The sequence below is a fragment of the Lissotriton vulgaris genome, chromosome 11, assembly GCF_964263255.1.
Source record: "Lissotriton vulgaris chromosome 11, aLisVul1.2, whole genome shotgun sequence".
Taxonomy (NCBI): domain Eukaryota; kingdom Metazoa; phylum Chordata; class Amphibia; order Caudata; family Salamandridae; genus Lissotriton; species Lissotriton vulgaris.
Genome location: NC_141699.1, coordinates 391,065,863 through 391,092,466, shown reverse-complemented (window position 1 = coordinate 391,092,466; position 26,604 = coordinate 391,065,863). Strand labels below are relative to the sequence as shown.

The 26,604-nt window shown below is 44.0% G+C and overlaps 1 protein-coding gene and 1 pseudogene across 1 annotated transcript in view; both read left to right on the top strand.

Moving 5' to 3' along the window:
- Positions 1–26,604, top strand: part of LOC147679844 (calcium/calmodulin-dependent protein kinase type II subunit beta-like) — an 820,445-nt gene that overhangs the window by 363,448 nt on the left and 430,393 nt on the right. The gene's annotated exons all lie outside the window — the stretch shown is intronic.
- LOC147679845 (uncharacterized) lies at positions 19,069–20,006 on the top strand (annotated as a pseudogene).

The following is a 26,604-nucleotide window of genomic DNA, read 5'->3' as shown; positions in this document are numbered from 1 at the left end:
TAAAAGATCTGGTCTCTAGATATAATCCATCTTTAAATCTCCGCTCAAAAATCTTTACTGATTGTTCCATCTTACAAAAGGAAGCGCCTTGGTGGCAGCTGTTTTGACCATCTTGCAGCCACCTTTTGGAACTCACTTCCCTTACAATTGAAATTGAGTGGAGACCTTCTTAGCTTCAGACATTCTCTTAAAACCTGGCTGTTCTTGCAGGCCTACTGCTGAGCTGTATTTTACTTTTAACTGTTGTGTTGTGTTCCCTTCCTATAGCGCCATGAAGCCCCCGGGCGTACGAGCGCTTAATAAATACATATTAATATAACCTAACATAACATGGTAATGAACTCCTGAACTTGTGTATTGGTCCCCGATCAGGCTGCTGCCTGAAAAAGATTTCTTGTTGCAGCAACAGGGCAAGTTCCTGCACCTGAATCTCTGCACACTCCACCTTCTTGCAATGGGATTGGGTGGCGGCAGTTGAGGGTTCTTGATCTTCTTCCCAAGGTCTGTGATGTCATCTTGGCAGCCAGGCGACCCTCCCCAAAAACTGTATATGCTTTTCGGTGGTATAAGTTTGTGACCTGGTATTCCTCACCTGTTTGTGGTGTTGCTGTCTGTTCTATCCTTAGCTCAGCAAGTCGGTTAACTAGGCACTGTTACTGGTTTCAGATCAGCAATTAGTCTTTTCTGCAGTTGCCAGATCAACCCTTTCTTAAAAGTCAGCAGTTCTGACTTAGTTTCTGAAAGGTTTGTAATACTTGTTTCCTCCTACCCCATTGGTGCTACGCCAATGGGACCTCAATCTGGTCGTCGTGTTTCTCATGCATTTTACCTTTAAGCCACTACACAGCTGTTCTTGCCGTTCTAGAATATCAAAATGATCTTTCTTGTGGCCATTATAATGGCCATGAGGGTCCATGAGCTTCAAGCCCTTTCATTTTACCCTCCGTACACCAGCTTTTTTTCTTGCCCAGCTTGTCCTTCAGATGCATGCCTCCTTCCTACAGAAGGTTGTCACCACTTTTCATGTAGGTCAGAGCATCACTCTGCCTTCTATTTTAATTCAACCTTATCCTTCCAAGTAGGAAGAAAGGCCCCATCACCTAGACCCGAAAAGAGTTCTATTGTTCTACATTGATTGCACTAAAGACCTTCTGGAGGACGATGAGCTCTTTATCTGGTTTACTGGAGCGAAAAAGGACAAGGCTGTGCAGAAGTGGACCATTTCTTGATGGGTTATTTTCTGCCTTAAGATTTGCTACACATTAGCTACGAAGCAGCCTCCTAAGGGACTGTGGGCCCATTTCAACAGTGGCCACTACTACTGCATTGATACTTGCGGTACCTGTTCTGGAATCTGCCAAACCACTACATTGGCGTCCCTCCACACATTCCCGAAGCACTATTGCTTGGAGGATGCGTGTCAGAACCATGCATGCCTTTACAATGTGCCATCCCACACATATGCCTTTACCACGCAAATGTTTACCACACATATGCTTTTACTACGCATGCCAGGAGTGGTAATCATATATATATATATATATATATATATATATATCTCCAACATCACAGGTAGTCCCAAAGGAACCAGAATGCCCTGAAGGGACCCTGGAGTTTAAAAACTGTGCAGCGATACTGTTTTGCAAATCCGCAGTTTGGGAGCCATTGATGAAGGGAAAGACGTTCCCGAAACGCGTCTGGCATACGAACTTATTAGATGTCAGTTTCCTGCGGATTTGCCTGCTTGCAAGTGTGCCCAATAAATTTATGCGAATTAATCTTCTGCTTGAGACCTTACTCCTTTGGAACTACCTGGGATGTTGGAGAAAGATATATCCACAAATTGCCCATGAACTCCGGAGCGCACACAACTGGCAACACACCCTCCGGTTATTAGTTACAGGCATCTTGCTTTCATCATTCCGGGTAACTGGTTAGACCTGACGCGTTTCGAGACTTTCTCTCTTTTTCAAAGGTCATATGCAAATTGAGCACACCGGAAGTTCTGCACGCACATTTTATTAACTGCTAAGTGCATTTTCGTTATGGTGCATCCTGGAATTTATAGTCCCAAAAGAACAGGCATTCATCTTTAGGTAAGTCCTTTGTGCATCAATCTGCACTGTAATTGTATTCGCCCTAAGTGGGCCCCAGACCTCAGAAAACAAGTTCATCACCTTATTGCCAGTGCTGCATATCATGCCCGAGAACAGTCCCGAACTTGCAGCCTCCTTGTCCTCCAAAAATGGTGCTGCTCCTCACGGCAGGGCTGCCATGTGCCTTAATGTTAATCCACAAATTGCCCATGAACTCCTTAAAAACTCCTAAAAATACCCTTGACACCCAAATACATTTACCCACTCTAAACCCTAAAAATACCCTTGCTACCAAAATATCTCTACCCTCCCTGAACCCTAAAAACACCCTTGTCACTCAAAAACCCTTACCTACCATAAACCCTAAAAATACCCTTGCCACCCAAATACTTTTACGCACCCTAAACTCTAAAAATACCCTTGCCACCCAAATACACCTACCCACCCTAAACCCTAAAAACAACCTTGCCACTCAACACCCTTACCCAGCCTAAACCATACACTTACATGATAAATTGTAAATGTATATGAGTGGTATAGGTATATGCGTGGTAAAAATGTGTATGGTAAGGGTATTGCATGGTAATGACCGCGTTGTAAAGGCTGTTTCTCTTGCTTGGACAGTCTGGTTTGTTGAGGCAGGCTTTTTGCTCGTTCTGTCCTCCAGAATTGTGTGGTTTAAGCTAGTTCGCAGACCCACCTCCAGGGAGGTGTTGCTTGGGTATCTCTTCTAGGGGCAGGAATCTGCGGTGAAAAATCTCGACCAGAAAAACAAGCTACTAACCTTCGGTAATGCTTTTTCTAGTTGAGACAAAGATTTCCCACTGACTTACCACCCTCAAGATCCCATTAGATACTGCACTCCGATGAAATATTGTTTCTTTAGGTGGCTCCGCATTATTGGTTCAGAAATAGTCATGTCAGCGGGGTTGTGCTTATATGATCGCTACTAAGTCACTTCCGATGAAGGTGGACAACGTGGAGCCCATCAACACTTCCTACTTGCATGCAGAGGTACTGCTCAAGATTTTATGGTTCCAGTTTGAGGCTTGGGGAAAATTCTAAGCTGAGGAATCTGCAATTAGTTTCTATCAGAAAAAGCATTACCAAAGCTAGGTGACTTGTTCTTTAACTGAACGAGAGTCACACCAAAATGAAAGTGTTCTCATTAGTCAATTAGACAGCTAAACAAGTGTGAGGTTTGCACATTGGGGTCGTTTTGAATTTGTAAAGACCTGCTGTCTAGGTGTTTTGCAAGGTATGGAAGACTGCATCTCCTTTTGATGGTCATCCACCAAACATTACACTTTAGTTTTTCTAACACCTAAAAAATAATGACCCCCACATTTTGGGAGACTTGGCTGGGGTATTGGGGTGGGGTCATGTTTTCTTCCTGTCCCTCACTGACAGGTTTGTTTGCCTGTCTCTAAATGAGGTGATGAGGCCAAGGATTTGGTGAGAGGAGTTCCCTCACAGCCAACTCTAAATTGGTCCTCTGTCAATATGAGAGGGTGGAAATTTAGTGCTGAACAGCTTTCTCATTAGTGTCAGTGGAATTACCATCATCATTGCAAAGCTTGCTCAGTACATTGATGATGGATGGGCTTACAAAACGTTGCACAGCCCCCTCAGTGAATAGAGAACAAGGTTCAAAATCTTCTGTGCTTCACAACTCCCTCAATGTACAGATTGTTGATGGACATTCCTTGGTGTAGTGGATAAACTTTTTCTAGTGCTAGCCAGCATCCTCAGTAAAGTGAGGGTGCATGGACATTCCTCTGTGTAGATTCGCTTCCTCAGTACAGTGAGTGTGGATATACCTTCCTTAATCAGAACAGATGTCAGAGTACATTGAGGATGGATATATCGTTTTCAGTGCTGGCCAGCCTCCTTAGAACAGTAATTGTGGATGGACCGTTCCTACTGCAGGATATAACCTTTGCAGTGCTGGTCAGCTTTCTCAGTACACTGAGGATGGATACATCTTTTGTTCAATGTTTTCCTCTGTCAAGTGAGGATAGATGTACCTTCCTCAGTGCTGTTCAGCTTTCTAAGTTGTTCCTTAACTTCATTGGCCTACTGTAGTGATACATCACGCAAGGAATTTGGATAATTCTTCTTTTATTTCCAGATAAAGTTGTACAGAGAAAATAAGGTGCTGCCAGCTTGAAGGAGGACTCTGGACTGCACATACACTCTAAAACATTCACTATGACATGACTACATTCTAATACTGACATGCAGCAATTCTGGATGGAACATTACTAGGTCACTTACTATAACAATGAAGTATGATGCAAGCATCACTACACATCCTCCTCCTTAAATAAAAACAAAATAAAAGAAAGAAAAACTAAAAACTTATTTACACACAAAATCATCTAAACAACATTTCTTCCACTTCTGGTACATACTTGAGGTTGCACATTTTTTGAAACAGGTGGATTGACTTCACATGAATTCTGAGGTGAATCAGAACTAATCTCTTTAGTATTTGCAGACAGAGATGATGAAGATAAAGAACATGATTCTTCATTAAATGATACTTCATTATCATTCTGAAATTCTTCAACTAACAACTCAGACCCAACCAGAGGAATTGAAGGTTGGGAGGCAACGCTGTGATTGTCAAACGAATTTGTATTGGGATCTGAAGATTCAACTGGAGTCAACCACCAAAATCACCAACATCACCCATCTCCCTTTTCTCATTTTTTGATACATCAGATCCTCTGGCAAAAGCAATCTTACTCATGTGATGAATGGAACCATCGTCTAGCAACACGGTATTGCGCATCACTTTGGTGATGGTTTTTGGATCTGAAAAGCGAGGTTGTAACTTACCAATTTTCTTGGAAGACTTAACTCTAACTAATTGACCAACCTCAACTTGTGTATTCCTGGTGCCATGTTTTTTATCATAATACACTTTATTTTTGTCTTGAGATTTGCAAATGTTATCACTGACACTGACAGCATTCCAAACATATGCTTTACTTCTGCCCAACCATGTGGGATTTAACTTGGAATAAGGGAACCTGCCTCTCATAAGACCAAACGGACTTTCACCATTAGTTTCATGAACTGTGATTCTGTATGACCACAACATCTTGTTAAGTTCAACAAACCAATTCTTCCTGTTCTTATTGGCCAGCTGTAACGTGCCTTTAATGACTCTGTTAACTCTGTTAACCCTTTCAACAACTGAATTGCCTTGAGGATGATAAACAGCAGCAAATCTTTGTTTGATACCTGAGGATTCTGTTATATACTGTTATTATCTGTGACCACGAGATGGCACACGAGATGGCACATGGCTCCGCCTGTGACATCTCGTGGCTGTCTCTGGCTGTTGTGCACATGCCTTGGGCTGCATCCTTTGAATGTGCTAGCTGTCATCTGCTGTTTAGAACTGTGGCATTATGAACCTGGCACAGCACTTATGAAGACGTGTTTCTAATAAACTCCTACTTTACTCAACTCCTCGAGTCCTCCAATCTTTCCTACACTGGCGACGAGGGTGAAAGGAATTTCTCATCATTTTATTCAAGATTTCGTTAAAGAAAATAACAACAAAACAACAAAGAAGAGTATTATCGGCAAATCTTGTCTTACTCGATCTGAAGTCTTTGCAGCGACGCAAGCGGATCCTCGCAGCTACTCCGACGACTCGCCCTTCTATTTCGGAGGTATTTAACGTCTTTTCATCGTTTTTTCAGACTTTGATGTCTCTCTCGAAGCGCGAGTTACCAGCGCGAGTCTGTATCCGTTCCACGAGCCTCTAACTTCACGCGCGCATGCGCGAACTACGTGGAAGGCGTCATCACGTCACACGCTATCAAGACAAGAGCAATTTTCTCTAAAGAGAAAGCAATTTCCACGGCGGCCATTTTAAGTTGGGAATTATCATTGGATTTTTTTTTCTTCTCCGTTTTTTTTCACTTTCAAGTTGTTTTGCCTCCTGGAATTCATTCTACACGATAGTTTTTTCAACTCGACCTCACATAAAGGTACATTTTCAACCAGCCTTATATTAAAAGTACTTTTATTTTGACTTTCAAAAAAAAAACTTTTATTTTTGTTGTCTCCTTTACACATTATAATAATTGTGTTACATCAACTATTCTAACATGAGTGGAATTGTCCCTCCTCCTTCGTTTTTGGCTAATAAAGGTGACCCTCCCATGGAGTGGGAAATATGGGAACCTGTTTTTCTAGCCTATGTTGAAGTTATGGATGGCACTGAATGTGAACCTGAGAGAAAGTTATCTCTTTTAAAACATTGCCTAGGTGGAATTGGATTAAAAGAATTCGTCACTCTTCCAGCCTTAACAAATCCAGGAGAAAAAGATGTGTATGAATGTGCAGCAGAACAACTAAAAATTAGATTTGGAAAGAAAAAGAATGTTGTTATGGAGAGATTTATTTTTTATTCTCGCAAACAATCTGCAGATGAACCGATTGATGACTTTGTATCGTCTCTCAGATCTCTTGCCGTAACGTGTGATTTTGAACATATAACTTATGAACAGGTATTGAGAGACCAAATACTGATGAGAACAAATAATAAAAAGGTCCAGGAAAGACTTTGGACAACCTCGGATATGTCTCTAAATGCAGCCATTGACATTGCTAGGTCAATTGAACATTCCGAGAAATTCGTAAAGGAGATAAGAGGAAATGAAAAGGGAGATGTTTTTAGCGTTTCCAAAGAAGGAGAGAAATTTAGGAAACCATTTTCTTCTAGAAGTGATTTTGCTAGTAGTAAGAGTGACTCAAGATTTAAGTACACTAAAAGTGATAAGAAGAGCAACACTCAGTGGATTTGCTTCAGATGTGGTAGTTCAAACCATTTAGCAAACTCTAAAGTTTGTCCTGCCCTTGATAAGATGTGTGTGAAATGCAATAAGAAAGGGCATTTAACAAAGTTTTGTAAGTCTACCACGAAAAAAGTTAACATTGTTCAAGATTTTGATGACTATGATTCTAATGAAAATGATATCAATACGGTCATTAATATTTGTGGTAGTGAAGGTGTAAGTAAGTTTCCATCCTGTGATGTGATTATAGAGGGGAAAGTAATTAACATTTTTGTGGACACCTGTGCATGGTATACATTATTGGGTTTAGATGTGGTAAAAAAAAATTGGCCCAACAAGATTTTACTTGAGTCTGACATTTCTCCAGGGGGTTACACCGGACACAGGATTGAATTGGTAGGTTATTTTTGGGGGAAAATCACCTTTTCTGGGGAATCCACATATGGTAAAATATATGTCGCTAAGTCTGGGCAACCTCTGTTAGGATGGCCACACCAAGATCAATTGGGTATTAAAATAGACCCTAGAGCTAATCCCCCTGTTTACTCTGTTACTAACACCAATGATCCAGATCGTAATCTCATGGTTGATAATCTGAAGTCTGAGTTTCCTCATGTGTTCAGTGGAAAACTCGGTCAGTTTTTGGGTTTTAAACACACTATTAAACTCAATGATGGTGTTGTTCCTGTTCGGCACAGAGTCAGGAATGTCCCTCTTACGTACAGAGATAAACTTAAGGTTCTTCTCAAAGATTTGTGTGACAAGGATATCATTGAGCCCATTGAGTCCTCCCCGTGGGTTTCCCCGATCGTTATTTCGGTTAAATCCAACGGCGAATTGAGACTCTGTGTTGACCTTCGCAGTTTAAATAACTCTATTTGGGTGGATGCTCATCCCTTGCCAAATCTGCATGAGATGGTTTCAACATTGGGAGGTGCTGTGATTTTCTCATGCATAGACTTGGCAAGCGCCTATCATCAAGTCGTTCTAGATGATGATTCAAAAAATTTGACGGCCTTTATAACGCCAGAAGGCCTCTTTAGATACAAACGCATGCCTTTTGGATTGGCTAGTGCCGCTTCTGTCTTCCAAAGACTGATGAAAGAGACACTTGAAGGGTTGACAGGAGCAATCGCCTTTCAAGACGATATTCTTGTATTTGGGAAAAATGTGGAAGAGCATGATATTAATTTAAGGAATGTCATTTCCGCTTTGTCTTCCAAAGGTCTTACTCTTCGCCTTGATAAGTGTAAAATAAGAGAAAGAGAAGTTGAATATTTGGGACATTCCATAAGTGGTTCTGGGATCAGACCTAAGCAAAAACACGTAGAGAGCATCATTAAAGCTCCGGTGCCTGTTTCAAAAGAACAATTGGTAGCTTTTTTAGGATTAATAGAATTCTATGCCAAATTCATTCCTAATTTTTCTTCCAAAGTTGATTCTTTTAGACCACTTCTAAAGAAGAATGCGAGATTTTTATGGTCTGATGTTATGACGGAGGCATTTCAGAATCTTAAAGCGTTTGTTGTGAATGCACCGTGTTTAAAACCTTTTGTTATTGGGAAAAAATGTACCATCATGGTAGATGCAAGTAGCACAGGGTTAGGAGCCGTGCTCATGCAGAATGACTGTGGAAAAGAATGGATAATCGCTTATGCTTCAAGGGCTTTGAGGGATGCTGAAAAACACTATTCAGTTATTGAGAGAGAGTTATTGGCGTCAGTTTGGGCAGCCGAACATTTTAAAACATTTTTGTGGGGAACAAAATTTACTATCAAGACGGACCATAAGCCTCTTATTTACATGATGGCACCAGGTGGAGGTCGAACTTTATCAGCTCGCTTAGCCAGGTTGGCATCTAGGCTACAGTCTTTTCATTTTGAGATGGTGTATGTAAAGGGGAAAACTAACATTCATGCTGATTGTATGTCTAGGTTGCACACTCCCTGCGATCTTCCATCTGACAATGACGAATGTGAGGTTGCGTTCACTTCGCAAGACATCATGTTGGTGTTTGGGGAGAAGTTTGATTTGAGTAAAGAGTCCTGGGCAAAAGAAATGGAGAATTGTGTTGAATTGAATCAAGTTAAGAATTACATTCTGCAAGGATGGCCTGAACAAAGGAAGTTTTCAGGTGACATGATGAGTTATGCCAAAGTTCAAGACGAGTTAGCTGTTGAAAATGGGGTTCTGATGCGAGGTGATAAATTCATTCCTCCTTTTGCTTTAAGAAATACCATTATTAGTATTGCCCATGAGGGGCACTTAGGAATTTCCTTCACCAGGAGACGTGTGAAAGATTTCTTTTGGTGGCCAGGAGTGGATGGTTGTGTTGAACACTATGTCCAAAAGTGTCCAGAATGTGCCAACAGTGATAAGTCTGCTGTTCCTTTACGTCCTGAACCTTGTCCTGTAGAATATCCTCTTGGTCCTTGGCAGAAATTAGGGCTTGATTTCATTGGTCCATTCTCTGTCCTACCTGAGCGTGAGAGATTTGGGATGGTCTTGATAGATTACTTCTCAAAATGGCCAGAGGTAAAGATGGTTAAAGAGATTACAACTAGAAACGTAGTGGAGTTTTTGGATGATGTTTTTTGCAGGGAAGGAATCCCAGAAGAAATAGTGACGGACAATGGTCCACAGTTTACTAGTAAGGACTTTCAAAGTTTTATCACCAAGTGTGGGATTTTGCACAATAAAATTGCTGTGTTCCACCCTGAAGCCAATGGCCAGGTTGAAAGATTCAACAGAGTTGTGAAGGAGGCGATCCAACTTTCTGTTAAAGGTCAATTAAATTGGCGTAATGCCCTTCAATCTATGTTATTGTCTTATAGGACATCTCCTAACTCTGTCACTTTAGTTAGCCCATTTGAACTTTTAAGGGGTCGGAAACCCAGTACTCGTTTAACTCCTTGGTGGTTGAGGAAAAGTTTGGGTGAGAATGGTCTCTCCTCGAGAGTAGATTATGAGTTGGTTCGAGATAGAGTCAGCGCATATAAGGATAAGATGAAGGAAAGGATGGGAGCAAGGCAGGGATCTGTTAGCAAACATATCATATCAGTTGGAGATCTTGTCCGTATCAAAAGGAAGGAAGGTGTTCCGAAAGGGGGTCAGATTTGGTCCCGTCCCATGGAAGTTATTGAAGTCTTCAAGCATGCTGTCAGGATTGAGGATGGGAGTGTTTGGAACTTGAACAGAGTTTCTGTATTTAAAGGTCAAGGTGTGCCGTGTGGTGCTGTTGTGTCAAGGGATGACAGCAATGTTTTTCTTGACTTTGAATCCGGTAACGTGGGAACTTCTTCAAGTTGCCTTTCAAGTGAGAATGAAAATCCTGAGGTTGTAAGGACCTTTCCTTCCTCTGTGGTTTCAAAAAAATGTCCTAGGCCTCACCGTCTCCCCGAGAGATACAAGGATTTTGTCATGAATTAAAATTTTAGGATTGTATAGGTTGTTTTTTTTTCTTTTCTTTCTTTCCTACTTGAATTTTGCCATGTATTAAGATTTTACTACTGTATAGATTTGTTTTTTTTTTGTTGTTTTTTTTATTTACAGGAAGGGAGGTGTGTTATATACTGTTATTATCTGTGACCACGAGATGGCACACGAGATGGCACATGGCTCCGCCTGTGACATCTCGTGGCTGTCTCTGGCTGTTGTGCACATGCCTTGGGCTGCATCCTTTGAATGTGCTAGCTGTCATCTGCTGTTTAGAACTGTGGCATTATGAACCTGGCACAGCACTTATGAAGACGTGTTTCTAATAAACTCCTACTTTACTCAACTCCTCGAGTCCTCCAATCTTTCCTACAGATTCCATAAAGACCTTCATGGTATCAGACTTAAACTGAACACCATTATCCGTCAGAATGGACGCAGGTAGACCTTCTCTGATGAAACATTCATCTAAAAATGCTATGACTGTGTCAGTGCTTATTTTGTCAACCACTTTCAATTCAATCCATCTGGAAAATAGATCTACTACTACTAGAATAAATTTGATGGACTCGTCTTGCCATATGATGGGTCCCATAATATCTAAAGCTAACTCCTCCCATGGTAATTTGGGACACTTAAGTGAGGACATAGGAGGATTGAGGGTTTTTTGGCTCTTATCAGAACATTCACATTGCACACAATCACGTACAGATCTTTCTATCTCCAAATCGATACCAGGCCACCAGTACAAAGCTTTTATTACTCTTTTAGTTCTGGATATACCCGGATGTCCCTCATGTCCTAATGAAATAATTTTTTGACGTACACCAGATGGTGGTATAAGTTTGTCACCACGACATAGGAAATCACCATCCACACTAAGTTCATCCTTAATCTCCCAAAAGGGCTTAAGTTGAGTGTCAGATTTTGCTAAAACAAACCAACCTAGATTGATTTTTTCCTTGATTGTATCCAGTACTCCATCCTTGACAGATGCTAAATTCCACTCATCTTTTGATAACCCATGCGGATCAGAAAATATTCCAGCAACACAGAAATCATTCCACGAGTTTTCATCAATTTCCTTCATGGGTAAGGGTAACCTACTTAAAAAATCCGCAACTACATTTTTAGCACCGGGTACGTATTGCATGGTGTACATAAAATCTTGAAGTCTCATGGATAAGCGAGCAATCCTGGCTGAAGCTCTGTACAAACCCTCAGTAGTGAGAAGTTTGGTATGGGGTTTGTGGTCTGAACGTAATATGAATTGTTTGCCCCAAATAAATTTACGAAAATGTTCCATAGACCATACCACAGCCAGAGTTTCGCGCTCAATTACAGAGTATTTCTCTTCACAAGGTGACAAAGAGCGTGAAGCAAAAGCAATAACGACTTCAACACCCTGTTCAGAAATTTGTGAGAGAACACAACCTAAACCAACACCGCTAGCGTCAGTGGTCAAATACGTTATAGCAGAAGGATCAAAACCTTGTAACATTGGTGCATTAACTATTGCATATTTGATTTCCTTGAAGGCAGCTTTACATTTCTCATCCCAAACAAAAGGTGATTTGTTCTTCAAGAGAACACGCATGTGAAACGTTTTCTGTGAAAATTGATTGACAAACTTAGAGTAAAACTCGGCTAAACCCAGAAATGATCTGAGTTCGTCCTTTGACTTAGGTTCAGGAGAGTTTACAATAGCTTCCACCAGCTTCGTTTTAGGTTTTATGCCTCCATCACAGATCTCATGACCTAAATAAGTAACGGAATTTTGCGAAAATTTACATTTACTGAGTTCCCCAACTAAACCATTATCAGCTAGGATACTAAGAACTTTTCTTAAGAGATTGTCATGGTGATCTTTATCTTTCCCCATGATTAGGATATCATCTTGGAAGAAAATTACCCCTTTTACATGTCCAAACAAGTTTGTCATTAATCTCTGAAATACTGCTGCCGCAGATGCTAAGCCAAATGGCATTCTTTTAAATCTAAAGCATCCAAATGGGGTAGCAAAAGATGTCAAGTGTCTGCTTTCAGGATCAAGAACAACTTGATGATAAGCTGCCGATAGGTCTAGAGTAGAAAATACCTTTGCATCTTTGGTCAAAGACAACATTTCATCAATGCGTGGAAGTGGATATTGGTCAACCAAAATTTGACTGTTCAGATACCTCAAATCCACACACAAACGGGCTTTGCCATTGGCCTTGCGTGCGACGACCAATGGCGAAACCCATTCAGCTGCTTCTACAGTCTCAATAATATTAGAGTTCAACAATTTATCTAACTCAGCTTTGACTTCATCCTTGATAATCATAGGAATGTTCCTAGCTTTGTGGATTTTTGGGACTGCATTATCTTTGAGTCTAATTTGGTGTGTAAAACCTTTTAGTTTACCAATATTACCAGTAAAAACAGAAGGAAACTCATTAATGACCCATTTTTTGGTGTCTTCACTTATACATGAAACCAAGACTTGTTCCTTACTGTTAGGATCTAGAATTATATGTAGACTTTTTTGGTCCCTCCAACCCAAAACCGAAGGGCCCTCTTTGGAAACATACAGTTTGCAAGTGGCATGCATTCCTTTGAACTTGAAAATTAAAAGCCTGAACCCTAAAATCACAATTGTATTGTCAGTATAGCTTACAGGTGAAATATCCGAAGGTTCCAACCAATTACCAATTTGGTTAACAAACTTCTGATCCCAAACACTCTTATTCACAATAGTATATGGTGATCCAGAGTCTGCAGCTAGTTGTGTCATGACTCCACCTAACGATACCTGACATAACGGTTTACTGGAATCAATATCAGAAATATTCAACACTACTTTTTTTTTCACAACATTTTGCACAAGTAATACTTCTTCATCGGACGATGAGGTGCAATCCTGTGCTACCTCTTGAATGCATGCAATTTTACTTTTGGAATTTTTAAATACTTTCCTCTTACACGCTTTAGCAAAATGCCCCATAACCCCACAGTTCAAGCATTTAGTGTTTTTGGCTGGACACTTAGGATAATGGGCAAGGTGAGAGTGACTACCACATCTATAACACGCTGGTTCAGAAGTTTTCTTATAGTCAAAGTTCTCCTTTTTAGAATTGCCAGGTCTGTAGTCTTTGTTAGTTTTAACAAAGGATTTCCCTTCAGAAATTTTGTTTACCATATCAGGTTCCTTTTTCTCACTGGAAAGAGAAGCTTTTGCACAACGCTCTGAAAGTTCTGCTTTTTTGACCATAGCAATAATTTCTTTCAAAGTTCCATCACCTTCAACCCATAACTTATTTTGAATGGTTTTAGTTTTGGTATGCATGACAATTTGATCACGAATAAGGTCATCATGGAGTTGAGCAAATTTGCACTTAATAGCTAATTTTCTAAGTGCTGAAACGTAGTCCTCTACTGATTCGGATTTTTCTTGCTTACGTTGGAAAAAAGAATGTCTGGTGACAGCAATGCAAACACATGGAGAGAAATAATCATCAATATCCAATAGCGCTGAATTGAAAACATCAATGTCACCTCCAGATCTATCAGTTTTGTCTAATTGATTGAAGATTCTCAATCCTTCAGGACCAAGACCTAATAATAAAATCCTTTTTTTTCTTTCAGGAGTGAAAGATCCACTTACATCTTCCATGTTTGCAACATAGTTCAAAAAATATTCTTTCCAATCCAACCAAGCAACAGGAGGATCACCTGGAACAACTAAAAATTCTCTTGGAGCATTTAAGTTTAAACCATGTAAAGGTTTTTCAGTAGAAGTTGTAGCACTGTTAGTATCAGGCATACTGAATGATGAAAGACAATATATATATTATATTTGTAATTGTTATTGTCCAATTAAAAACAAATTAATTGCAGGCAGCACCTTAAATTAAGTAACCTGTACGTAAAGTTCGTAATTGTAATTAAATACAGTGAAAATTAAGATAAAACGTAAATACCAGAAGATTTGCCAGTGTCCGGACCCAAAGCTGACTGAATTGCGGTGAAAATGTAAATAAACACTTGAAAAGCGATTTAAAATGGCCGCCGGCGTGACCTTGCGTGGGGTCGTACCCACAATACACTGCAATGTTTGCTGACGTAGTGAGCAGTGACGGAGCTTCGGAGAGAAAGGTGCCGCGACGTTTGAACTCGCTGAAGACCAAGTCAAGATGCAACAGCAGTTGGTCAAACGGCACGAATCAAAAGATGCACAGCGCTGGTATGGTTACTCGTTAGGAGTAAAGATCACTATTTTCTTTCCTTTTGTTGAGGCTTAACTTACGATCTTACCGCAAAGTCTTGTAGCAGGTTTGATGAACAACGAAGAGATTTTCTTCAAAAACGGGGTTTTCTTGACCGGTTAGAAAGACGGAAAGAATCACATTGAAGCAGGATTACGAAGCAGGGTCACAGGATCAGCAAAATCTTCATAAAATTAGTAGTTTCCCTCGTCGCCAAATTTGTAGTGATACATCACGCAAGGAATTTGGATAATTCTTCTTTTATTTCCAGATAAAGTTGTACAGAGAAAATAAGGTGCTGCCAGCTTGAAGGAGGACTCTGGACTGCACATACACTCTAAAACATTCACTATGACATGACTACATTCTAATACTGACATGCAGCAATTCTGGATGGAACATTACTAGGTCACTTACTATAACAATGAAGTATGATGCAAGCATCACTACACCTACTTTTGTTTATTTTTTTATTTCAAGGCAATGCTATACGCAGTAATGAGGATGATGTGAGCTGATTGCATGACACAGTTTCAAACAAAGGAACAGATCAAGCTTTAAGTTATACTTGAAAACGTTTAACATCAAACTAACAACTGAAAGCGCTTATATCGGCTATTGTGGCAAGAGCATCTTCATAGCGTCAGGTGAATATCCTTCCCCACTATTCATCTTTTGAAGATTTAGTAATGAGTTGCAGCAGGGCAAAAAATCCCATGGTTTGTCCAACATCATCTGCAAAAGTCTAAAAGAGTTGTCAGCATGACCAATTGCTTATCTAACCAGGTAGGTATCACTACTAGATTCACTAGCAGTTGGTGGTGGATCTAGAGTCTAGGGGTGAGGATTTCAAATTCCATAAGAGTATCTTGATCTCAGAATGTCAAGTGTTACTTCTGTTTGAGCATTAGCTTTGTACTTCGTAATGCCTGACACTGTAAAAGGCAGCCTCTACAAAGGTGGTTAAGAAGCACAGAACTTTCTTTTACCAAGTTCAGATGGGGCACTCTGTATCTCAACTCTGCTGGGAGTAGCAACCCCTCCAGGGTACATGACCCACCCCAGACAGAGGTACCTTTTCCATAGGTACACCATGTTATTCTTCACATACTAGCCCTCAAAGTGCCACATGGCCAGCACCTCTTTTTTGCCAACGCTTGTCAATGGCTGTCAGGCCTTTCTTTATGATAATTTGGAGGCCTTTGTACCTCCAATGACAGCATGTGCAGGGCCACTAAACTCATGCAGGCCCCAAAGTACTGTGAGCTGATAAGAGAAGCAATGGCACCTAGCGTCCTTTGTTTACCCTTTTGGTGAATTGGCTCTTTAGAGGGTTGGATACTAGTTCACACTGGGATAAGTGCTTAAGCTGTTTGGTTCTCTTGTGACCTCTCATTTGATAATCTTCTCTGGTAGATCATGAGTGAAATTACTTGGGATACTCTAGTTCTGGGGCTCCTGAGTTGCTTTCCCTTTTTCTGGGGTTCATAGTTAATCTTGGATTTTCATAGCATAGGAAGCAGAACAGAGTGATGCTCATAAGGGGCACGGTGGTAGTGAGAGGATCTGAGGAGGCGGTCATGGGGTGGGGACGCCAAAAATGATTGTCGCACCGGGCGCCACCAGCGCTAAAGCCGGCCCTGCCTTCACCTACTGCAATGAGAGTAGCTGGCTGCTTCACCAGTACTTTGAGGGTGAATGGATGGACATTGCTCAGTGCCGCACAGCTCTTTTCATACATTGTACATAGCAACTTCCTTAATACGATGTAAGTGATGGACAGATATCGAAGTACATTGCTAAGTGCTGGGTAGCTCGCTCACTGCATTCAGTGCCAAACAATCTCCTCAGTACCTTATCAGAGCTGGGCAGTGTTGTCAGAATCTTAGCAAAGCTGGGCAGCTCTTCAAGTATATTTCTCAGAGCTGGTGAGCGTCCTCAGTACCCTATAAGTACCGGGGAGTTCTGTTTTGGCGCGTCTGTGTCTGGGTTCTTTCTGGTGCTTTAATGGCAGCAGTGAGGCAGAGCAGGCGGGTTGCTCCGACAGCTGAATGGGGTACGAGTGCTGGAATAGCAGAGGCACTGAAGGTCAGGAAGCAGGAGCATTAGCAGAGCTTTTCCTTGGTCCCAGAAATGGGGTTTCACGGTGTTGGGAAGACAAGGAATCTGGTGTTTGCAAAGCCCTATGTGGTGCATGAACTGAAATAGCAAGGGTCGTTGCAGCCCGGGTAAGGGTCGTTGCAGCCCGGGCAAAAGTCACATTATATAGGCCCCGAGTTTTTTGTTAGAAGCCCCCGGGTTACCAAGCACCAACTGATATATAGTTATGCTTCCACTGCGGGCTTCTCTCTCCACCCTACACTTCCTGCCTTTTTTTAATTTGTTTTTTTAACCAATTTTTTTATCCACTTTCCAGTACAGTATATGTTTAAAGATAGCTGTATTCAAAGTACTATCATGTATTACACATTTCTTGATAATTACATTCGACATGGAGCGGTCAGATCAGTTCAGTATAATATGGTTAGAACAATAACCTTAACAAACATCCTGGCACATCGGGAAGATCCATACTGTGTCGACACAATTCGACTAGTCCATTATCGTTATTTCATTAACATTAGTCATACCTTCACATTATTATTTCATTCTGGAATGGGAAATTATCCAAAAATCTACCCCCTCCACCCCTCAGCACAAGTCGCTTCCAGGCTCCAAGAGTGGCATAGACCGATTTCTCCCCTGACCCCCCTCGTAAACAGTGAGCCCCAGGAGCCCTATGTCTAGCATGCCAGCCACATCTGGAGTGCCATCCGCCTGTTGGATCAGTAAACCGGAACAAGGAAGTAGCATGCTACCCACTACAGCCTGCTCCTGAGCCGCGGACGGTGAGACAAACTCCTCCATCAGCGGCCATCCCGCCGGCCACTGCAACTGAGCAGCCAGATAATTATCAAAATTGGGCGCACCTAAGCCTCTTTTGTCAATGGCAATTGTAATTTCCACAGTGCCACTCGTCTCCTTCCCTTGTTCCGTATGAAGGAACCCAGCATTGCATGCAGGGTACGAAAGGTAGCCCTCGGGAGGTGCACCTGGAGGTTATGGGAGGAATATAGGAAGGGGGGGTAACATCACCATTTTTGATAGCGATATTCGTCCTTGTACGGTTAGGGGTAAAGTGCTCCAGAACGGCATCTGGGGACGTAAGGAGGATATGGCTCTGGTCTACACCTTCCTGTCTCTTAATCTCACTCTTGCAGGTTTCTTTTCATCCCTTTCTTGTTCATTTTCACTTATTTCCTATTATTCTCCTTCCCATCTCTCGCTCTCTCTCCCACTCTCTCTGTTGATCTGGGTCAAAGTCTGTTTAGTGGCTCGCAAAAGTGGGCCCTAACATACTCTTGCAAAATAGTACTTCAACTCCCAGATGCATCAAGCCCAGATTGTGCGAATTTTTATTTGCGAAAAATACCGAATCGCAAATTAGAATTCGCAGAATAGGATGCATCAAAAAAAGCGTTCCAAAAATGCAATTCGCAGTTTGTCGCAATCGCCGAATGCGAATTTCGATAAATCGCTCAAAAATCGCTGAATCTCCTGTTTCCCATGTTGAAATTTCAAGTTCGAAATCACAAATTGCGATCTTGCAAATTGCGAGATCGCATAAACGGGAAGTTGCATTTAGAGCACAATGATGACATCACAACCAGGAAGTAGGCAGTTCCCTCACTCATTCTGAACACAGAGCTGGACAGAGGAAGAGGCACATCACTGAGCTCTATCAGACACACCCTGCAGCCCCACAACAGGACATACATCCAACTCCAGAATGTCCCAGGATGCAGCAGGAAGCAGTGCAACTGGCAGGAAAATAAAAATAAAATTTTCAGAGCTGGAGTTCCTGATCCGGGGAGTCAGCAGGGACCTTGATAGGATTTTTGGGAAGCAATCCAGGAAGGTGCCTGAAGCAGACAAAAGGCGCATTTGGCAGCGCATCAGGGCGAAGGTAAACTCTGTAGGAGTGACCCAGCGCTTAATTGATGAGCTGTAGAAGAGGTGGTATGACCTCCGATGCCGTGCCAAAGAGCGCATAGCAGAGAGGCTGGGGGAGCAACATGCCACGGGAGGAGGAGACCCCACAGTTGTGGACAACACTCCACTCGAGGACCTTGTTGAGGATACCATCAACCCAGCAGCCTGCGTGGGGGTCACTCAGCTTGACACCTCCCGACCCACACAACAATCCCAAGGTAAGATCCATGCAACTGCGACCCCGTCCCCTAACAATGCCCATGCCCATTTGATAACCCCAGTAATGCAGGCCGTGCACATCACAACGCCATATTGCATTGTGGGACTTGTAGTGCGACAATAGTTCCCTGAAAGCCACACACAGCCAGACCTGTCAAGTGAAACATATCCCTAAAGCTAGTCAGGGAATGCAAGTCTGCATGCATGCTGCAACATCCCATGTGCAAGATTCATATCATTAATCATGCACCCATTTACAGCACAGGTGCTGCAGAATCACAGAGCACAGACAGCGAGGCACTCCAAATTGAGGAGACCCCAAAGGAGACGGAGGAGGAGAGCCATCATGCCCCACGACCTGGACCGTCACACACACCTGCACCAGTACCACCACCTCCCCATGCGGACAGGGCCACCCCTGCAGCCACTGGAGGAGTGCAACGACCCCATGTGTCACGCATGGCAGTGGAACAGGCTACACCACCACCCAGGAGTCAGACACGGCGCACAGCCACTGTGCGGTCGCAGTCAAGCGGCCGGTTGAGGCAGCAGTGCAACGTGGCAACACGAGCTGACAGGGGGCAACATGCCCAAGATCCAGGGCTTGGTGTCGAACGCCGGATGCTAGCTGTCCACCAAAAGTCGGCACAGCACATGGCAGCCATGCAGCTGCAGCTATACAAGACTGCGCGCAATGTGAACCAGCTCACCGAGAGCGTGCTGGAGTTAACGGCTGCAGTGAGGGAGAACAGCCAATTCATGGTGTCGCAGCAGGACATCAGCCGCCACCGCCAGCTGCTGACCCGGCTATCAGTATATACCAGGTCAAACCACCTGATCGGGAATGCAACATCCCAGCTGTCACGCCGGTCCCTGGCAATGCAAATACAAATGGTACAATGCTGCCAGGATGTTGCTAGAGCGTTGGAACAGGTCACAACCGCTGTCCAAAACCAGCAGGTGTGTGGCCATGGCCATGCAAGGGAGGTGGGGGGGGTGATGATGCCAGTGAGGGCACATCCAGTCTGAGCAGCCTGTCCCTGCCGGTGGTACCAGAACGACGCCGCAGTACCAGGCCCAGTGCAGCATCACAGCCCGATACTGGCGAGGTGGATGTGGAGAGGTGACAGGGTGCGTCCGGCCGGAGGCGCCAATGATTGACTGAACATTAGCAGCATTGCCATGCTGATGTACCAAGCATGCCTACTTCGCAATCATGGGGCTGTATGACGTAATACAGTTCAGGTTTTTTGAACAAAAAAAGTAAATGAAAGATCTTGTTCACATAATTATAAGAATTTATTTCAAACGCAAATCCTACTCATGTCATTATTTCATTTGGCATGCATGAGTGCAGTGTTGTGTGAGGGGTATGGGTGCACTAGAAATAATCCATTGTGATGTTGTTGCGGCGCCTGTGTCCTTCAGCAGGTTTCTCCCCGCGTGCATGATGCACATGTGCAGGTGGGCGGTTGTCCCCCTCCGACTCACTGCCAGAGATCTCCACAGGTATCTTCCGCTTGATAGCAATATTGTGGAGTATGGCACACACGGCCACGATGCAGCAGCAGACCTCAGGCTGGTATTTGAGGGCCCCACCTGTCTTATGTAGGATGCAGAATCGGCTCTTTAACATCCCAAATGTCTGTTCAATGACATTTCTAGTGTGAATGTGCGCAGCATTGTAACGCCGTTCCTGTGGTGAGGCAGGGTTGAGGTATGGGGTGCGGAGGTACTCACGGAGGCTGTAGGCGCTGTCACCTGAAGGATAGGAGCAGAGGGTCAGTGCCTGTCATGCGCAACTACATGGTCTTGACGTACTGTATGTGGGCATGTGTACTTACCTAGTCACCCCTGGCCAAGCGGGTGTGTATGCCACTGTGCCTGAATATGAAAGAATCATGCGTGCTCCCTCGGGTATTGGGCCACTATGTCGGTGATGATTGTCTTTGCATTGCAGACCATCTGGATGTTGAGTGAGTGGTAGGACCTGCGGTTCCGGTACATGTATTCTGTCTCAGCGGGTGGGCAGATGTGGATGTGGATACAGTCAATGCAGCTAATTACATGGGGGAATTGCGCGGTGTTATAGAAGTCAAGCTTTGTTTGATTTAAGTCCTGTTGGGTGATTGGGAAGGTTATGAAGTGGTGTATCGGGTCAGCATGGCTTCCAGGAAACTCTGTAGGCAGCGTGACAGTGTGCTCTGGGAGATCCCCCCCTGAAACTGCAACTAACCCCTGGAAGATTCCGGAGGAGGAGGTGCAGGCAGCACAGGACCTGGACATGGGTGGGCACGGCATTGGTCCTCCTTGTTGGGTGCTGCATCAAGGGGTCAAGGTCTCTGATGAGCTTCGTTATCATTGCCCCATTCAGCCTGTATTTGGAGTAGATCTCCTCTTCAGTCTGGCCCAGGAGTGTTATCCGCAGCCAGAATATACTCTCCTGGATCCTGCGTTGGTTCCGTGCTGCAGCCTGGAGCCTCAGCCGCCTTGCCACGATGTAGAGACCTGGCATTGTGAATTTCCTCATGCTCCTAATCTGTCTCCTTAAGTGTGTTTGTTTCATCATGCGCCTGTTCCTTGTTTAATTTTTTTTTCCCTAATGAACCTCATGGTTACCACCTGGTTTGACTTCTCCTTAATTTGCGACTCGCATTTAGCAATTTTCGTGTTTTTCGCAATTTGCGATTTTTGATGAATTGTATTTGCGAATTATTTGCGAATTCACAAAATAATTTGCAGAATAGGTGGAGATTCGCTGTTACAGAATCGCTAATGGGGTTCCACATTGATTTTGCGGATTTATGTTTGCGAATTCGCTATTTGGTGGTTTTTAACTTCATGAATTGCGGGAGGGAGCGGAAATTGCGAAACAGCTATTGCGATTGCAATTTCGCTTGATGAATCTATGCACAAGTCCCCATGTTTGGTGGTAAAAGCTGCAATAGTTTCAGTTTAGTAGGCCCCACACACACTGGGGTACTGGTGCCACTGCACCTGCTGCACTGTTGATATCTAGGCCCCCTAAGTCTGATGTTGGAGAAAAAAAGGCCCTGGTTCCTTACGTAATTAATCATTGCTAGCGGAGCTACATATAGGACTCCGTAGTGAAATACAAAGGGTACTGCAAATCAGAAATGGGATGCATCGGTGTTGCAAATGTAATTAATTTGATTTGGGTGATTGTTTTCCTCCCTACATATTTCAGGAATCCTCTATTTGCATATCTCACGCGTCATCTCCTTCCTCTTCAGCACGTGTTCTCACTCTCTCCTTCTGCAGGTACTTGCTTTCATCTCCATTTCACAGTTCTCCCATATACAATCGACCAATTTGTTAGCGCTGCTTTTTTTCTTTTTCTTTTGTGCTGTCCATATTTTGACACCTGTGGACTTTATTCACGCGTTTTCCGACAATCAAAGTTGGCACAGAGGTGACCATCACTCTGTGTGAGCAGCAGAGAACTCAAGGATTAGATGAACGGGCAGTAAGGCCACCTTCATCACCCACTGACACTAAGCATTGTGAGAAACACTCACTGCCTTGAACTTCCGCGCGCTCAAGCGTGCCACTTAATCCGCCTACAACCTGAACTCACGCAGACGTCTGAGGCGCCTCAGTTTGCACAAGAGTCGTATATTGTTTGAACAAAACAAACTGCAGAAGCACAACATCTGGAAAAACAAACAGCCATAGGAAATACAAGATTAAGTAAGACGTGAAATGTAAACAAGGACTGCATTACTGACATGGATTAAGTGGTTACAGTCAGTGTTGAGAAATGGATCCGTGTTTCCGCTTGTAAAGTAAGTGGTCCATTTCAGCGTGGCGTTTAAATCCTGGCAGGACCCGGTTCACTTAAGCCAGACTGGGGCTAGTAATTTTGAAATGGAGTTACAGATAATGATTTTAAATTGGCATGAGCATGTGGGTTTCAGTTGTGGTGGTGGGTCTATTAGCATTTCGGGTGAGGCTGCGTGGGTTGGAATTAGAAAGGGGTTTGGGGTGATATTTGAGGTGGTGCGTGGCAAAAAATGTTTCATTGGCGGCGAGGATGAGTGCATTTTACTTAGGTGGTGTTGAGCTGGGATGAAGCTGATCGTTTTTGATTTTGGGTGCCATGACTCGAGTCTCCAAGGAGGTGTGAATTGTAGTGGAGAGCTGCGAGTCTCAACTAGTGTGTTTACATGTAGATCTAGATTAGAATGGACTGGGTGGTTTTAATGGGGATGGGATGGGAATTAATCTAGCTACGGCCTAAAGGTTAAGAGTTGTGTTGAGGCTACTTGCTTTTGAGTAGAGGTGGGACAGGTCTATTTGAGCAGTGAAGAGTTGGATGTTGGGGATGGTGGCAGCTGACCTGTTTTTGCTCGGCACTAAATATGTTTGAGTTAAATTAAGACAGGGTAGTTTATAATTGGGGGTGGACCATGTATTTTTAAGTTGGAATCGTGCCTGGTGGTTTGAATTTGGTATTGTCTGGTTGCTGTTGAATCGGGATGAGGAAAATAAAGTGAATTGTAGGAATGATGTGTGTTTTTAGGTCTCGCTGAGCCAATGCGCTTGTGCATTGCTTCGGCGAGAATTATTTAGGGGCTCCAGGAAAGATGTTAACCTCCATAGCTGGATATGCTCTGCCTTAGATGCCGTTCTGCCCATGAAAATGGTGAATAAAAAGAACGGTGGCCTTAAGTCCTCCTGGTACACGCCTGAACTGAGGATGATGAGGAAAAAGTGCAAAAAACTCGAGCGAGAATGGCGTAAGAACTGGGCGTCTAACACCAGATCAGATTACCGCGAAGCTATGAGATCCTATAAGGCGGCTCGCAATCTGACTAAAGCTGCCTTCCTCGAGGAAAGAATAAAAACCTCTTCTAATTCCTCGAGGGAGACGTATAAGATTGTTAAGGAGCTGCTTAAAGTCCCCACTCCACCTGTATCACAAGATGGGAGCAAAGACAAATGTAACCAACTGGCCCATTACTTTGACACCAAGATTCATAACATTCTAGCCAGTCTTCCCCAGAGTGCCCCCAGGCTGGATAAAGTTGAGCCAGACACCGCTCCAGACAGGGTAGTGTTGGACAGCTTCACACCTATCTCGAGGGAGGTTTTCTGTGCCGAGCTGTCCGCCCTTAAGAGCGGCTCTCCCCTTGATCCCATGCCTATCCATGTCCTCAAGCGGTTTACTGACACCATTGCCGCCCCCGCAACGGCCCTGTTAAATGCCTCTTTCAACCAGGGCGTAGTACCACCTAGCTGGAAGCAGGCGATGGTAAAGGCGCTATTAAAAAAACCAGGCCTCGATCCCGCGGACCTGTCAAACTTTCGTCCCATCTCTTTACTGCCGTGCCTCAGCAAGATCGCTGAGAAATGCGTCAACCGGCAGCTATCACTTTACCTTGAGTCCAATGACCTGCTGCGACGGTCTCAAACGGGCTTTCGTCCCGGGCAGGGAACTGACTTGGCCCTAATCGCCATGGTGGAGGAGGCCAGATGCATCTTAGATTCAGGAGGATCCGCGGCTGTGGTCCTCCTGGATCTAAGCGCTGCATTCGATACTGTGTACCATCGTATCCTGATTCAACGTCTGGCTGAGATGAGAGTGAGGGACGTGGCTCACCTCATATCTGAGCGGGCGGGTCTATCAGGTCTGCGAAGGCAACACTAGATCTGAGCCTATCCCCCTTCAGTGTGGAGTCCCGCAGGGCTCATCTTTGAGCCCTACGCTTTTTAACGTTTACATGGCCCCACTGGAGGAGGTGGTTTCACCCTTCGGGGTGAAAATAGTGACCTACGCAGACGACACACAACTGGTCGTCTCGCTGTCTCTCTCAGAAAGTCATGGTGAAAAGTTTGCCTCCTGTTAATCCGGCATTATGTCCTGGATGTCAGGCTCCCGACTAAAACTTAATGGCACCAAGACGAAGCTGATGCTCCTGGGCAACTTGGTCACCTCTCTCCCAAAAACCATGTGGCCCCCCCCCCCTCCCCTACGGATGCAATAAAAAGCCTGGGGGTCTGGTTTGAGCCGGAGCTGTCAATGGGAACACAGGCAAAAGGGTTGCAGGGACCTGTTATGGCCTGCTCCGATCAGTGTGGAAAATTCTTCCGCTACTCCCGCCCAACTCCAGGAAACTTCTGGTGCAGGGGCTTATTCTATCTAGGCTAGATTATAGCAACGCCCTATTCCTGGCGGCCCCAGAGTCAACCCTCAATACGCTCCAAAGAGTCCAGAATGCGGCTGCCAGGCTGCTCACCGGATCGGCAAAAAGATCTTCTGCCAAACCTGCCCTTAAGGCCCTTCACTGGCTGCCGATCCGAGCAAGAGTGAAGTTCAAGTCCCTCTGCATTGTGTTCAGATCACTTCAGGGCATCGGCCCCCCTATCCTGAGGGACTTGATCCGCCCTTACAAGTCGTTGCGCTCCCTTCGGTCCGACCATGGCAATCTGGTGACAATCCCGAGATCGAAGAGGGCACGGTCTGGTGGCCGCCGGTTTTCCGTTAATGCCGGTCAGCTGTGGAATGCCCTCCCAGTTGCGATTCGGAAGGAACCTAGTCTGGGGAAATTTCGGAAAGCCCTGAAAACCCACTTATTCCCTCTTGACGTCTGACTTTTTGGTGCACGCTGTTGGTAGCTTTGTGTTTCTTTTAGCGCTGGGACGCTCTAGGGCAGCCATGCGCTCTACAAATCAATTTTCATTTCATTTCATTTCAGGAAAGGCTGCCAAGAGGGCTTTGGAATGCCGATTATGGCCAGTGCATGTGCACCGGGCGCGCGCTCACCATTTGCTCCGCCCCCCCCCCCCCCCCTCATCAGACTTGAAAAGAAGCCGCTCGCACACCACCATTTGTCTGTGCCTCGGCATCAGACTTCAAAGTAATGCGCTCCCGGCCCGCCCCCACCCCGCCACAGCAATGCCAAGAGCTTGTTTCACTTTCAGCACAGCGCATGGAAGACTTGCCTACTTTGCCAAAGCTTGTCTCTGATTTTATATCACTCTCCGTATTTGCACCTCTGTTCATCTTATTATAAATAGATGATGCTTCTCTCTGACTAGCTCGTTATTGACGTAGTCACCTCACGCCTTTCCGTGTTTCCCACTTCACCAAGTTTGTGTCTATTTGTTTTGTATCTCTCTCTTCGTCTCCTCCTCCTTCACTGCAGGCTCAGCATAAGTTAATGCGTCACACTGCTCAGCTGCTCTGTGCCAGTCTCAGCTCCTCCCTCTCACCCCCACCCCCTTACAGCAGCCGCTCTAATGCCATTGAAAGGCAAGACTTGCCTGCTTTGCCAAAGCTTGTTGAGTGTTATGTTGAGTTCTCTTGCCCTCTGTTTACAGATCTATATTTACCGCTTACATGCTTGATCATGCATTAAATGTTGAGATTCCCACTTAAATTTCGCGAGCAGTTTATTTAACTAACACATATGGCAGTTCACACGCACACACACACACAGGCATGTGCTTTCTATTCAGCAAGCTGTTACTCTGTGTCATTATTTCAGGTACATCCTCCCAAACGTTTTCTCACTTTTCCACAGATTAGCCGGGCTTTTGTCAGAGGTACCTTTTGTACCTCCCAGATCAAAGGGAAGGAAATGGACGTGCTTCACTCATTATTCCATGTCAGAATCCCTTTTTTCTTCATTGTTGCTTATCCTACATTACTTGTTTTCCTTTCACACAGAGAATAGTTACAAAAAATATGTTTCAGTCCAAAGCTACTATTTGAAACCCTGATGCATAACA